Genomic DNA, 10,939 nt, shown 5'->3' with positions numbered 1-10,939 from the left:
AGGTAAATACTGCACTTTAAATAATTTCAAATGTAAGTAGATAAATTGACTTCTGATATAAAGTATTTTTATAGTAACACCTGCAAAATATCTTGATAGCAAGACATTCCTCCCAAACTATAGAGGGCAATTTGTGTTCATCCACCTACTCCAACATAAAAATTGCTTGGCAATAATTTTGTTATTATGGTACTTATCTCTAGAGCATCAAAGTATTAATCATAGACCCAAATATACTAAGAGCATCAATTACTGTGTGAGCTGAAAAGCAATCAACTTCAAAGTTAATCTGGACAAAGTAGTTTACTTACAGCATTAACAGTTATTATTACTTGAAATTCTAGAAATGCAAGGAGAACCTAGCTGAAAATAGGACTGCTTGTCACATAAGCATGCTGTCTTTATCCAAGGATCAAAAACACAGCTGTGAAAATACTGTAAGTCTTGTCCAGATTAAAGAAACCCAACCTAAGATGGTACAGATAAAAAGCTCAAGGAAAGACAGACTCAAACTAGCAAAGCCACATCTTGTAAAAGCATATGTCACATGTCTACAATACTTTTAACACATGCTAGAACATACTGGATGCATTATCACATTTATTGCCTTGACAACAAAGCTAGACTTAATAGTACAGGGTAGTCTTTGTTCAAAAGAACTAAAATTCAAGAGGAAGCAATGGAAGTATCAGCTGTATTTTCAGATGCAATCTGAGAAGCTTTTATGGGAAGCTAACAAAAAGACAGAATTGTTTAAAATTTGCTGGTTAACTAGAACTCCTTCCCAAATGCTGCTCTGTGGCTGGCAAAGCAGTTCAAATAAAGAAAAAAATTAAAAAATCTATTTTAAATAAATGTGTTAATAAAAAAAAGGCACTTCAAAATAAAATCTTCCCATTTTTCAGGTTTCTTTATTTTCCTTATAGCTGAGGATTAAAAAATAATTTTAAAGGCAATGGAAACAATATGTGTTGCAACAGCCAAGTTTATTTGTCTCTTACAAGTTTTTTAAAAATACATTTTCTCCAATACTGATCTTGAATACAGGATTTAGGAAAGTTCTCTTGAAAATACCTTGTATCAAGCTGCACTTGGCCTCAAGTATTAAATTCTCATTGTTATTTAGCAGAAAGGCATATTTTCTTACTATTTCTCCATGGTATCTCAGCTTCCTTCTACCAGAAAACCGCTGAGGTACACCAAAAATATGGCCCTTACTTTTTACATTTCTAATGCAGGCATAAAACAACTTTATTTCTCTATTTAGAAGACTGTCATAAAAATGGAGAGATGTTTCTAAAGGAAATACTCCTGTGAGAATTTGGTCTATTCCACATACACCATGTATGATCTCCACAGCTCCTAGTCTTCAAAACAAAGACTTAAGGCAAATAAATAATTTTCATTAGCAAATGAATAGAATTAAATTAATTCGTTTATGTTCTCGTTAACTTACTAATGTAAACAATGTGTTTAGGATGCAATAATATATAAAACCCTGAGAATTTACTTCCAGCAGTGAATTAAAAGAAAGACTGAGATTCCCAGCTACTCACAGATTTGGTTTTTTAGAAATAAATTTACTATGATCTGAACTTATAACTGGACTGTATTTGGTGGACACAGCATAAACATGTACAAGTCTGATAAGGTTATCTGAGAAAAAAATTCAATACTCATTATGAATATGAATTATGCTCATCATGTCTTCAGCCTAAAGCTCTCGTTTCAAACCACGCTCTGTTCTAGATGTGCATATGCACCTTCAGCAGACACGGCACTGACAACGTATTTGGAACAGAACAGAACTTTAGCTCTGGTGTGCCCCCACACACTCACAGATAAAATTCAAGGCTACGCTAAGAAATGCAGCTCACTGTGTAACAGAGAGAAGCTGAAGAGTTCAGCACAGTGAAATGCAGTCCTGCTTGCAATCACAGACTGGTTTGGGCTGGAAGGGACCACAGAGATCATCCCTACCCCTTGACATGGGCAGGGACACCTTCCACTGACCTGGGCTGCCCAGAGCCCCAACAGGAGAATGAACCTCACAGTGCCAACAAAAGGCTCTTTGAGATCAAAATGTTAAATCAAAGCTCTGGGAAGAATCTTTTCAATCTATGTGACTGCTGTGTATAACCAGTAAAATATACAGGTCCATCTAAATGAACACACAAAAATATACATCCTGCCAACTATATGAAAAAAATTTCTTTTTTGACTGCAGGTCAAGGTAAGCCCCAGCAAGGAAATTAATAAAGATGTTTAAAACCTAGCTAAATTCTAATGTTAGGAAAAGGCATTTCTAGGGTTTATTTTGTTGTTTGGGTTTTTTTTCCAACCTTTTGAATGGAAACCAGAAATGAGAATTATGTCCCTTAAAAATTGTGCTTTAAAATAATGATAGAAGTATAGAACAGCAATATAAAAATAAAAATAATATTCCACATCTCACTAAAAAACACTGCTTCTATAACCTATGTAATAAACTTCTAATTTTAATATAAATCTAGCAGGTAAAAAAAAAGAGGCCAAGGGAATCTATTTATTCCTATAGAATAAATACATTTCCTTTACTCACTTTATGATTATAATATAATGCAAAAGTATGTTGTTTTATAGATTTTTATAACTAACATCATCTCTACTTTTGCTGAAATACCCTTCAGGATTATATCCTAAATCAGAAAAAGTAAGTAATTCTTTTTATAACTTGATTAAGATACAATAGGTTAGCAAAAATTGTGATGTACATATTTCAGGTTTATTCCAATCTGACTTGTTAATTAATATTTTCATTTTTAAAAACCCACCCCAAACTAAGTAATAGCAATAAACTCACACTGGATTCCATTAGAGATGCAATGTTATGTTTTGATTGTCTTGCTTTAAGCACAGCACTGAAAAGGTGAATGAATCAGACTACTGCTGCCAGTCAACACAGACTTTAGGGCAGCCACATATTAGATTAACTACAGAACTATATTTAACCCAAGAAAATAGGGTCCCATTTATGTAATCCTACTTTAGGAGCTTCTAATGAGTTACTGCAGCCTAACCCAGATATGCCTGCCAGCAAGTTCCCAACTCTTTCATGTCAACTCAATGATGAGAATACAATTTCATTGTAAAAACTGCTGCATAGCACGAAGAGTATTCTTGATAAACACAGAAATCATCAACATAATCAATAACCTAAAAATAAACTTCTGCCTAATTTAGCCCATATTTCTAACACAGACTCTTTATTTGTATTATATTTGCTATATAACTATAGTCAGTGTTATTAAAGAAGAGATCCCTAGAGGAAGGAAATATGTAGTCAATGGCGTTAGGTAAATATAAACTTGGTAAGTTCTCTGACTCCAGAGCATTCACTAAATAGAGCAGATGCCTGCATTTACAAGTCAATGAACACATGCAGAAATTACTGAAAGATGCTTTAGGACTCAAATGATACATTAAGTGAGTCATTATCACAGTGGCCTCTTTTTTGCCTTGAAAATCTACTGACAAGGATGCTCATCCATCTTAGAAACATCTTCACCTTTCAGAGAGCATCCTCTGAGAGTCAGGCTTCCCCAGCTGAGGGTCCTGCATCCTGCCACCTGCCCGGCAGGCACATATGGCACGTGGGGATCAGGGGGCCGGGGAGAGCGCCGCTCACGCGGCAACATCTGCCAGATGATCAAAAGTGGCATTAATGAAATGCTAAAAGCAGTTTAGTTCACTCCTGCATGCTGAAAGACAGCTGTAGTAACAAAAGGTGTATGGAAAGAGCACCACATTAGGATTACAGATGGGAAAAGGAGCAGGGGAAGGGATGGAGCTGTTCAGAACATGCTTTCTGACCCAGGTCATCTCCAAACGCCCTGCCTGAGTGTTTTATCCCTGAGTGTAGAAAATACACTCACAATACTGCTTGAAACTGAGCACAGCATGAAATGCAAAACTGAGATGTAAGAAACAAGAACAGGAATAACACTTCTAAAAGCAGAAGAAAAAGTTAAGAATTCATCATTACAATTTATCATTGCATCACACAACTTCCGTTCCAGTCGTTTAGAGATCTGTCTGTGTGGTAAGGGTTCTTCACCTGAAGTTCATCTCAACAAATGATCCCAACACAGAAATTGGGATCACATATAATTTTTACATAATTATATATATAAAATAGTTCAAATTTCAGTGGCATTGGTTGCTTTCTCTATACTGTGTCTGCTGATACAGTATATACAGGAAAAGCACTGAAAATGCAGTTCAAAGAGATGTCGTTCCTGAACATCACATTTTCTCTGGGGCACTAGGATGCCTTTCTCTATTCTTATATCAGGCCCACAGATTTCAAGATTCAAAGCAGAGCAGCTATACTAGGCATGGAGACATGGCATTCCCAAAACCAAACAAGGCCAATAGACCATAAACATAGTATCTTGGCTTCAAATGCTAAGTATTTCCCTGCAAAACTAAAGTTGAAGTACAGTGGGAAGTGCTTTCACTAATGTAGCTCTTCACAAAGGGAACAAAGAAATGCCTCAAAGATAAACAGCTTACATTTATTTTACTTAAATATTTTCTTAAAAACTTGATGACAGGAAAACAACAAATAATGGCCTCCAATCTAGCAGAAATTTTGTCATTGGCTTGGTCGTTCACATGAAATATATTAATTTTAATGCAGCTCTCTCTGGGAGAGGGGGAGACCATGAATCCTCCTCCAGTGACCCGGTCATTCAGAGAAAAGGGTCCAGGCACTGAACCATCTCACAAGCAGCTACCTCTTTGTGTACATCATATTCTGCACAATGAGGTGACAGATTGAGAAGCAAAAGTCTAAAAGTTAATTTTCTATAAATGTGGCTTCAGTAAACTGAAAGATTGATTTTTAGCATTCTTCTCAAGCTCAAGAAAGCTAATCTGTATGCCCAAGAAGAAAACAATACCATCAGTAGAAAACCTGGCATTAAATGACTCAGCATGCTGACTGAGCCTCAAGCTCTGAATAAAGAATTTATAACATATTCAAAATTTAGAAGGGTGGTTGCACTCACTCAAAGAGAAAAAGAAAAGGTATTAGTGAACCAGTAGTAAGCTAACGAAAAGCAAAAATAAATTAGAAAACAAGTAGCTTGCTATTTAAAGAAAGAAAAGGTCATTTTTCTTAATGTAAGTGAAATTCACAATCACTTAACAAAAACACTGTAAATACTATGGAAATTTGAACTCATCCAACATGACGTGATCTTGAAGTAAAAAGCTGATGTTGAATTCAGAAAGATAAATTCCATGGTAAGCACCAGTAAAATTTATTATATAAGATATTTCTTCAGCATTATGAAGGTAAATTTGAATGTGATTACTAACATTTATTATTACAAATGCATAAGATAATATATATTATGAATATTCATGAAAGTGCATTACACAATTGCAAGATGATCTGTGCAGACTGAAATATATATTCTCTCCTACAAAGAAAGATAATCTCAATGGAAGAAAAGAAGCAATTATGTAAAAAGGAAATTCAGAATGAAACACATACCAGAAAGAGCTGAAATTCAAGTTACACAGGAGGCTGAGGTACTTCATGAATAAAGAAGGAAGAAAATCTCAGTAAGTGAGAAATCATGCTAGGAAGAAAAAAGAGGAAGCATATCAACTAGGTATACAGTAATATGCAGATTATTGTACACTGACATAAAACAAGAGCATATTAATTCTACTTATCCAAAATAGAATGACTTTTAGCCAGGTTAGAAAATGGAAAGCCGAGCTCCAACTTAGAGATCAACACTCTGAAGGTGGCCTCTTCCTACTGGCTCAGTATCTTGTCCAGAAGGATAACAAAGGAATTTATTCCCTTCCTGCCATGTGGATAGGCAGAACAATAACTAAACAACCATCAGTTTTGAGTATACTGCTTTCTGCCTTATCAGGAACAGGATGATAGTTTTGTCTCCTTGACATACTTCCATAGCCAGCACTCCAAACACAGACACAGGAAATCACATTCCCTTGGCATTAAAAGATGAAATAAATCTCTGCACCGAGACTATTATTCCCCACACGTACACTCAGGAACAGAAGCAGAGTCAAATTCTGATCCAACTGGCAGATTGTCTCTTTGCAGTGATGTAGACATCAATTCTGAACTGCATTGCTCAGCATCACCACAGGCATACCCAAGGCAAAAATCACTCAAATATAAAAGTCTGGCCACATACTGCAGGTTAAGGCTTCTGTAAAACCCAGTGTTCTTAGAAATGCTTTTTATTTCCTTGTAGTAAAAAAAAATTGATTGCTTACATTATTTTCAACACAAACACCAGAGCAGCCTACTCCAACATTACAAAATCAAAGAAACACAAAATTTAATGGAACTGCCTGAGTAATTAAGCTTTGATATTTTATTGATTTGCTTGAAACTATGAATTGCCAAAACCAAAACACTGTTTTAACCAGACAGTCCCACTGAGACAAATATTGCATACTACACTGCAAGTTTATTCTAAGCTGTTTATTAGCAAAAACACTGCTAACAGCATACAGCAAACATATTGCCGACACAGAGCTGCCTTTGAACCTCTGCTTGTCATTGTTATAGGAAAAAGCTTCATTTTCATATCTGCATAGGTACTACCCAGTCTGGTTTGAAGCCCAGATGACAGAACCAAGGGTTGACAATCTTCAGTGACAATCTACAGCTCCACAAGTCAGGATTTCTGCAATTCATTTCCAACATTCCTCTTGGACTCAGGTGTTTATTAGTTTATTTAAAATGCATTTAAGTCTTCAAGCACCATTTCTCCAACATCTTGCTCACCTAAGTCAAACAACCCTAGATACCACAAGGCAAAATATTAGCTAACCAGCAAATCACAGAACATACTGCTCCAGTGGGACCTATAAGCTTCATACAGCACAGAAGATTGTGCTGGGACATACTTTAAAATACCTAAAAAAATAAGTACTCTTTAACCAATGGGATGAAGTCTCTGTAAAGGGATGTCAAGCTAGAGTGCATTTGGTCTTAACTGGATATAAGTTAAAAGGACAGAAGTGGTCAAAGAAAGAAGACCAGGAACAAACCAGGAGATTTGCAGTCAGAATGGTGAGTGCTTGTGCAGGATCAGGTTCCAAAGGGAATAATTTTTGCTGTCAGTGAGTCAAAACATCTCAGTGGAACACACTGAAAATATTTACCTGAAAAAAAAACCAGGGAAAAAATCCAGAACTACTTGACAGTTTTCCATAGAGGAAAAATTGTTAAGAAGCCTTGCTCAGGAATTTTAACAGGTGTTTCAAGCCATCTCTCTGCTCTTGATGTTTTGTTTGACCAGTCTAGTACAGTTTTATGTGTTATCCCAGAAGTGTCATAAGACAGAGCCCCAGGGTACCCCAGGTCTCTAAGCTGATATCCAGCTAAAGCCCATGTGGAAGACAGGCCTGCAGTTGACTACAACAGATTAAGAACACAATCAGGTTGACCTCCCAAATTTACATTAAGATGAAATGTTTCTCATCTCTGTAGCAGTGGCATGTATAAGGACAAAGAGTGAGATCTTTTTTCCTCTGGAGTTGCATATGTGCTCTTTGCACAGCAAGTTACAGTGAAGACAGCAATTGCCATGATCCCATATCAATGGTGTCTGCATGCAGCACCTTCAGCCACCTAAATGCGACATGCAGCATTTCCACCAAACATCTTGGAGCCAAGCACAGTTTTAAAAGCCAAAATTAGAAAAAAAAAATTAAAAAGCCACAATTTTTTAAAGCAAAAATTAACAACAAAGTTCTCAAAACATTAAGAAAGACAATCTGATATGTTACTTAGAGAAAGTTAAATCCTGTTTGCCAAAAACTGCTAAGACCTTGGCACCCAGTGCACAACACCTGAGGATTTCCACACTGAGGTAGGTCTGTTGAAAGCTACCAAAGCACAAGCATTATTTTCCCTCCATTATGTGCTCCATGCAACATGGAAGTTGTAGGGATGCACATTACTGACAGAGTCACTCAAACACTCACTTCCAAATATCCAACTGGAGGCTCGCAGACCTGTAGTGAACTGATAAACCAGCACTCTCAGGGCAATAATCACAGCCTTCTTTATTGCCTTAGCTATCTCACTGGCAACAGTGAGGGAAACACGGCATTACACACTGCAAGAACTTCCCTGCTTCAAAGGCACAGCCATTTCTTGTCACCCAAAACCTACTAGGGACTGGGACACAGTAAGAATATACCCCCTACCCTGCACCCAAAGTGTCAGTCTATCAAGAGTCTACAGCAATTATCAACACAGGCAAAACCACATAGCCAGGAACTGTGGTCTGCCAGGTTAGCACACAGAAGACCTCCTTCATGACCAGTCAACAACTCCAAGATCACAAACAAACACAGAACTGTTGTTTGTGCATCTCCAGTGCCTTCTACATGTTGTCTCTACCTTCTGGAAAACTTCATCCAGGTCTGAAGTCTGCCACCAAATAGAAAAGATGTAGAGAGCACACACAGCTGGAGGTCAAATGCATCAGTGGATGAAGAATGCAGTTCCTGAACACTGAAACCTACTGAAAAATGCTAAGAAATAAGTTCTAGGGCAGTTCAAATGAAAGGGCTTGGTACATGAACTGAAAATAAAACTAAGGACAACCAATGAAGTCCTAACAACCAGGTGTGGATGATACAGAGCTTTGTTACATGGATGTTCACAGGTAGGTTTAATGAGTCTCGGAACTACAGTACAACATGATTATATTTATTGACACTGTAATTCATAAGTGTACTGTGTTAGTTTTATACTAATATAAAGAGTTAATACCACAGAAGAAGGTCTGTGAATTTCTAGAGTCACTAAAGTTTTCTTCTGTGGTTCCAAAGTCACATTTGTGTACTAAAATCCTTAGAATACCACCAAGCACCAATTTACAGTCACACTTTTCAGAGCAGGCTTCATCAGTTACAAACACCTGCAGCATAGGCCATGCTAAAAGCTGGGGGGAAAAATCCAAACTTTAGACTTTACTGCAGATTATTTACTGCTGATTAAAGAATGATATATATGTAATTAAAGACCCAAAACTGTAGCAGCTCTTCCCATGCACAGAGGTCAGGGTCACAATGAGTGTAACTCCTACTGTCAACCTCACTGCCTAGACTGGCTGTTATCTACATCCAGTGCAAATTCAGAATACAGGCAATAAAGGTGATGAATTTATGGATGATGGATCCATGTTATACAGACTGTAGCTGAAATCAGAATCAAATGAGTCATTATCAAGAGGGTTCTTATTTTTCTACTTAAAAATCTACAGCCTTTGCAAGGGAGAAGCCATGACAATATTTCTATCACCCACAGGGTGGGGTGCATCTCAAGTGATATGAAACAGGAAAAAGAAAAAATGCTTTGTGTAATTCAAAACCCCCAAAACCAAGCTTCATATTTCACAGCTTCATTGTTAAAGAACGTATCTCATATTTAATGATTCCTTCCACATTAAAAAAAATTGTATCAGAAAACAGGCTTGGCTGTTGACATGACTTAATGACATGGCTTAATCTGTGCAGAACATGCACTCCTCCATCACGACAAAGCACAACAAAATAAGAACATGTTGCATTTTGACATCAACAACGCTGCCTACATAGACGCCCACTCTTTCTTATATTCTCTGCAGCATATTCTTTTAACTCACTCATTTTTTTCTGCATCTTTCTCACCATTCTTGACTTACCTACTTCCCATACAGCTTCTTCAGACTCATTTTCACATGAAGACTGACCATGGAAATAGTTACTCCCTTACAGACAGTTCAGAATACAGCATCCATTGGAATTTTTCCTTCTCCCTCTATATTTATATACCAATAAAAATAATTTCTTTGAGACACAGAGAGATCATTCCACAGTATCTGAAGTAACTAGGGCAGGAGAGTTATTCTGCAGATTTAAGCTTCATGCTGAGATAGATTCACACATTTGGTCCCACGTCCCAGTAAGGAGCTGGCAATTACTGCATTCCAGTGCAAGACCATGGATTTTTTCCAGCTCCCTTAGTCCACATACTAGTTACAGCTGATTCTGGCAGCTGAAGCAGCAATGCATTTTTGCATCAGATGTGCAAAGGCTAGGCACGCTGGACTGAGCAAACGTGCAGTATATACTGGGGATTCTGCAGATTAGAATTACCATTCTTGACCATCATGGTGTTTACAGTGCTGCTTTACTGATTTTATACTTACAGATCTAAATCTTAAGAAATGCACTGTATTTATTACCTCAAGTGATAAGGGAACACAACCTTCTAAAGGTTTTAGATCCTTCTCTGCTTTGTGTGAGGAAGCAGCAAATAACTAGAATCCTGTGTTGTTTTTGTGCTATTTGAAGGATTAGCCTCTTCTCAGTTCCTGGACAATACATACATTATGTACACTAAGTGCTGTTATTAAAGCTTAAGCACTGTTTAAATCAGACACCTCTAACACATCCCCTTGTAAAGCATAATTTATCATTATTACGCAATTACGTTAAAGTGCTAGAATGCAGGAATCTTCTGTTTTAGCCGGTTCATCAGACAGGCTGTCTCCACAAACAGATTTATCTGTATATTAATTCTTGGAGTATTTTCTGAGTACACACAAAATTCTCAGCATTTTTATTTAAAAAAAACCCACAGCTTTTTTACCAATACCTAGATTCCTAAAGCTCACTAAGTAGACTAAATCTAGCTCACGTATACCTAGATATACCATGGTCATGGTTCCCTTTTTGAAGCAGAAATAGGCATCCACTTTTTAGATGACACATCATCTAGGAAAGGCTAAAGAAAAAAAAAAAAAAGATGGAGGGAAAAAAAACCAAAAAAGCCTAAAAGTATTTCAGGCTTTCTTACACAATGGACAGTAGCAAAAAAAAAAAAAAAAAATTAAAAAATAAA

The sequence above is a fragment of the Cinclus cinclus genome, chromosome 5, assembly GCF_963662255.1.
Source record: "Cinclus cinclus chromosome 5, bCinCin1.1, whole genome shotgun sequence".
Taxonomy (NCBI): Eukaryota; Metazoa; Chordata; class Aves; order Passeriformes; family Cinclidae; genus Cinclus; species Cinclus cinclus.
This window is presented reverse-complemented; position numbering follows the sequence as displayed.